This window comes from Blennius ocellaris (genome assembly GCF_963422515.1).
Source record: "Blennius ocellaris genome assembly, chromosome: 6".
Taxonomy (NCBI): domain Eukaryota; kingdom Metazoa; phylum Chordata; class Actinopteri; order Blenniiformes; family Blenniidae; genus Blennius; species Blennius ocellaris.
The window spans coordinates 23,732,690-23,738,812 of record NC_137655.1 but is presented as its reverse complement, the minus strand read 5'-3'; positions in this window follow the sequence as shown (position 1 = coordinate 23,738,812).

Here is a 6,123-nt window from a genome sequence, read left to right as displayed (position 1 = left end):
CTGCAGTGCCAAATGTCAGGAGGCAAGCTGGAATACCATTATCTACTCTGTTGAGCTGGGATACTGAGGTTTTGTTTGGCTGTCGACCATACTCTTCCTGGGGGATGCAGGAGCATCTGGGGGGAAGCTGAAGAAAACAGCGAAATATGTGATAGAAGAGGCAAAAAATGGCAGCTTTTTGCCTCCAGCTGAGGAGTAAAGACAGGTGCTGAGGAAAGAGTAACTTACCCCAACAACCGCAGGGGTTACACCTATTAGCTGCAGCGAGCGACAGGGAGACAAACCTGTCACTGCTCTGCCACGAGGAGACATACCAAGATTGAATGGGCAAAACATTGAGGAATAGTGGTTCCTGGCTGACAAACCTGCAGCTGACCCATGGGCACTGGAGGAGGTCCAACAGGCAGAAATACCCAGCAGGAAACTCTATCGACATGAACATTTACGAGCAAACAAAATGATAAATTTTTTATTTATGATTAAAAACAAGAAAAAGTTGTCTTCATAAAAAAAAATATATATATATATATAGACACAAAGAATAAAATCAAATGTGTTTTATTTTATCTCCTAGGGGGTCAAATATATATTGACATACTATTTTTGTTTTGCTTTGATTTATTTGAAGAAAAGTTTCTTTGGGTATTGGTGGGCCTATTTTGTGCCAAGAGCAGTTTGGACTTTTAATTCGAAATAAGGGCTTTTAGTTTAAAATAGTAGAAAAAGGAGAGAAAAAGGATCACAGAGACCAGTATAGAGAGTATCGAGAGAAAAGAAAGTCAGTGCATTAAAAGACTCATAAACCCAGAGCAGCCTTAATAAGAAGATGCTCTATCTGAACTGGCTTGATGTGTAAGCCTGAATGAAAAGCTATGTTTGACACCTAATCTTAAAGGTACAGACTGTTATTTCTCTTGGCACTCTGTGAGCCAAGAGGAACAACATTGTACTTTCAGTTCTGTCTTATAGGACAGTGTTTACTCATTATTCATTAAATCTATGCTAAACATCAATTTGAGAGTATTTTTTTCTATGTAGAAATTATCCTTAATTTACTGGCTCGATGTTGTCTTCAGATCTATTCCGCTCTGCAGCTGAAGCAGGACCACATGACATCCTCAAGATGTACAACCCCAAAGGAAACATCACCATCATCGCTCCGAGCCTGGAGCCCAACAGCCCGGACTCCTGCTACAAGCTGGAAGTGGTGGCAGCTGACTGCAACAGTGAGCCATTAGGTATTTTTAATTTAGTACTGTTTTGGAACCCCATGGCTTTAATTCACATCTACAGCACTACAGCCTCACTCTCTTGTCCTGGTTCATGTGCAGAGCTGGCTGGTGTTCTGGGATTTGATATCTCATCCATGGAAAAAAGGTAGACAGCACAGGAAAAGGAAATACTGATGATGTCTGCTGTACTAAATCATTGAACACAATGGTTTTGTAACAGCTGCTGAGCCTCACTGTTTGTGTATGACCCTATAGACTGCAGGGCCTGGAGAAAAAAATCCTCATGGAAGTTGGTGAAACTCCTGCAGTGATCTCCGAGATGAAGAAGCAAGTGGACTCATTCAGAGAGAAACTGGAGGTAAAGTGCCCCAGAAATTAACCTATAAATCCTTCATTCATTTCTACTTTGCAGAATAACACCACAGAAAAGTGAGCTGCTGTCACAGTGTACACATTTTCTGTCCATCTGTCAAGTGTGAACTTGGTTTGATATATCATCAAATTTAAGCTGTTTAACAATTGTAAACCATCTGCATTGCAGGATGAAGGTACAATCAATCAATTTCTCACATCCCATTCAGCCGTGAAATGCACCGCAGTGCATGCTGGGAGCAGTGTGTCACATTTCTAGCTGTGTTGCGTTATGTTTCCCCGGAACTGCCTGGAGCATCTAAACCACTGGTGGCCAACCAGTGAGAGACCAAGAGCCACACAAATTACGGTTGTACTACAAAGAGCCCCATTATACACATGTGGGCTTACAAATACATATACTCCTGCTCTCACACAGACACTCAATGCACTACAATGAGCCAATGCAACGGAATTTTGTTTTTATCTTTACTGTAAGTGTAAATTTGAATGACAATAAAGAATATCTATGTCTAAGTATAAATGACACAAAGTGAAAATACAAACATTATTTATGATACATCTCCATAAGGAAATACAAAGGTTAGCCAACAGATACAAGGTGTGGAGTTACAGCATTAACAAGAATAATTTCACCCTCAGCCACACTAATGTGCAGGCACTGTCTGGAAATTGGAAAACTGCTACCACAGTAAAGACTACACACCATTTATCACTATCAGACCAACTGTTGTAGTGTGATCAAGTGAAGGCTGCAGGGATTTTGGTGACACAGTGAATACCAGCCACACTATTAGGTACACAGCCGGCTGTTCATAGAGAACAATGTTGTTGATTGACTGCTCTAAAGACAAATACTTTTGACAAAATTGAACTGGTAGCATATAGCCTCCCTCACACCGGTGAGAAAGGCATCATTTGTGTGTTGATGGTATCGAGTTACTCTAACTGATCCCAGAACTTTACCAAGCTGCTTTCATCAAGGTGTGTCTGTGTCTGGGTCTAATCCCCCAATTCACTCCTTCACTACCTGCTCCGTGTGACCGATCTGAAGTGTTGCTCTGCCATCGTTATCTTGTTCAGGCAGATTTTGTGTTAAACTCTGTGACAACGTGGGTGAGAGAGATGTGTGATGGTGTTGTGCCCTGAGTTATGGGTTTAGGTACATGTAAAGAAAATCTGGACTCTAGCTTTTGCATGAGAACTATTTATAGCTTGGAAGATAGTCCAATAGTTTGTTATTGGATCGAACAGCTCACATTGATAGGCAAAGAGCTGCATGCAGGTTGCATACCACAGGTTGGCCACCCTTGATCTAAACTATCTGAAGTAGAACCAGTATGGGCAAAGAGTCAGCAACTGTAAACCTTATTTCTTTCTTCAAATGTTTATATAAATGCTTTACAGTCAACTGTTTTAGTAATAAAAGAGACATTTTGTGACCGAGCCACCATGTTGGTCTTGTTTCAACTCCAGGAGCAGATAGCCTTCCAGTGACATGTCTCCTCTCAGACAACATCAATAAGTTCTATTTCATCCCTACTGACTGCCAGAGGCAGTGCTTTAGCATTGTTGGGATTTATGGTTGGTAATTAGCATACATAAATTACTCTAAGTAATAGATTACTGCAAGTAATAGGTTACTGGAAGTAATTTAGGAAAAATTGGAATGACTTATGGAAGTAAATGGTCATTAGCAACTCCTAGAGCACACGTGTCGAACTCCGGTCCTCGAGGGCTGCAGCTCTGCACGTTTTGCATGTCTCTCTGCTTCAACACAGCTGATGGCAATGAGCAGCTCGTTATCTGGCTTTGTGCTGAACCACCAGGGCATTCAGCGGAGGGACACGTGGAAAACGTGCAGAGCTTCGGCCCTCGAGGAACTGAGTTTGACACCCCTGTCCTAGAGTAATTGGGTAATTACTCAAAAGTTAATAAATTATCCAAAATAATGTATTAATGTAAAATATTATTAATTTGAATAAATTGATTATTTATCAAACAATAATGGAATTGGGGCACCACCAGCTAAACTGGAAATAGCTAATACCAAATATCAGTCTCGTTTGTCAAAAGGTTATTTAAGTTAGTTAATATTCCTGTGCAAAATATAACAATCTTAAATAACAAGGAAGGTGTGAGATTTGAGCACAGACTGTTACAAACCAGTGAATTGTCAACAATAAATATACAATAATTACCAGGAATTGATCAATTCAGCTAAAGTACGTTTATTAACAAAAATGTATTTATTCAGAAATAATTCAGAAATAATTTATTCAACCAACACATTCAAGTAACAAATGTCAAACACAGAGATTTAATCTACTAAAATGCAAACACTATGTACAAAGAGTGTGTGTGTGTGTGTGTGTGTGTGTGTGTGTGTGTGTGTGTGTGTGTAAGTCTGAGTGGGGATGAAAGGACCACGAGTGTCCACCAGGTGGCGGCAGACCTTGGAGGGTCAGTGTGAGTGGGTGTAATGGTCTCGAATGGACCCCAGAGGGAGGCAGGCGTCTGGTTCGAAGCAGTGACCGTAATGACCACTAGGGGCGCGGCGGCGCACGGAGGGAGAATGCAATGAGTCACCCAAGCGGCCACCAGAGGCGCTCAGCGCACTCTTTCTGGCCAGCGTGACTTCACTGGCTCGTGCACGGCTCATACACAGCTCGTGAGGCTGCTTGGAGCGCGCCTGGGGTCTCGTGCCCGAGAAATCCCTGGGACAGTGAACTACACGGTCTCAGAAGCGCAGTGGAGGAGCGCACGGGAACAGCTGTTGATATTCTAACTACATGCCCAGACTCTAAGCCTTACTTGGTAGGACGAGGGTGAACGTGCTTCCGTGGCTGGTTAAAATAAACGTGCTTCCGTGTCCGGTTAAAATAAACGTGCTTCCGTGTCCGGTTAAAATAAACGTGCTTCTGTGTCCGGTTAAAATAAACGTGCTTCCGTGGCTGGTTAAAATCCGTCGATCTACAGCCGCGTGCGGGTTTCTCTGGCGTCCCAGAGAAATGACCTGAACTGGTCTGTGAACATGGGGAAAGTCCACAGGATGATCCCAGGGGTGATCAGGCGCTTCTTGTAAGGAGGGGGGAAGAAGAAACGGGGTTCAGGTCGGCATGCGGGGGAGTGCATGGTCACAGCACGCACTCACGATCCAGGTGAAGAAAGGAAAAAAAGAAAAAGAAAAAAAGTAATTCCACGGTTTGTTCTCTGCTCGTCCAACGAGGTGAAGAAAACTCCGGGCCCGATCGGCGTGTGTTAACACGTGGTCCTTTGTCTCCGTGCGAAGAAGTGCGTCATGTCCAGATGCACGTTCGGCTTGGAAAGACCTGTTTTTGCATTCACAGCTGGATTTTATACCTCTTCGTTGTGTTCCGGGTTACCGCTGTGCTCAGGGCAACGTGGACCAATCCTGACGGGGCTCGTCCCGGAGCTTCCGGCCGGTGAGGGAGGTTTTGGATCCCCCTGCCGTTGACCTGCAGTGTTGCATCATGCTGGGGGGGAAGACCCGGCGGGAGGGTCACATGACCAATGGCAAATTTTTCCAGTCCTAAGCATGTGGTCTCTTTGTTCTTAGAACGTGGTCCCCCTCCCCCCTTCCATGAGGTTGAGTGACCACTGGACTTTGGCTCCAACAGCATCTATGCCTCATGTACACACTGGTAGAGCACCTATACCAGGGCTCAGCAACCTGTGGCTTTTTGATACCTCTGCTGCAGCTCTGTCCCACTGCAGTTGGTGGTATGGTAAGGTAAGGTGGTACAGTAATGCAAAACACACCACAGACCAACTGTGTTGCACGGTCTCACTACAGACAATGTGGTCAAATGTAGGCGGGTTGTGAATGACACAAGCGATGAACATCATTACGCAACAATAATGGCACGAAGAACGTGGAATTGTGGACACAGGTCACTGCAACTGGAGCCGCAACTCTGGGTGGCGAAAGCTCAACAATTGCGTGATGTCGGGAGCTTCCTATATCTTTGACACGGGAAGACCGCGGTGCTATGGAGTGCCAACAATTACGGGAGAGTTTATTGCGGACTTATTGAGAGTAACAGCAAATGATAGTGAATTGATGTATACATCAACTAAATGACATTGAAAGCCACACCACTCACGGTTCGAAAAACCCAGATCTCCCACATATATCCGCCATTTTCATAATATATAGCGATAAAGGAGCTGATAGAAGAACATTTTTGGATAAAGCTAAGAAAGGAAGATACGGACTATGAAACAACAGTGAGCGAGAAATGAAGAAAGAAACCACGGCAGGAGGCCACCTGGACACGGTAAATAGTAACTGTAAAGAAAAGGAACCTTTGAACTTAATTAGAAAGGCAGTCAGTGAAGTTATGGCTGTAGGAGTGGCAACACTCTGACAAACTCTCAGAATTCAACACCGGTTTTCTGGATGACATTAATAAAAAACTTGACGAGATAACGGCAGACATGAATCACAAAATACAGGAAGTGACAGACCAGATTGAAGGTGCAGTGGAACAAATCG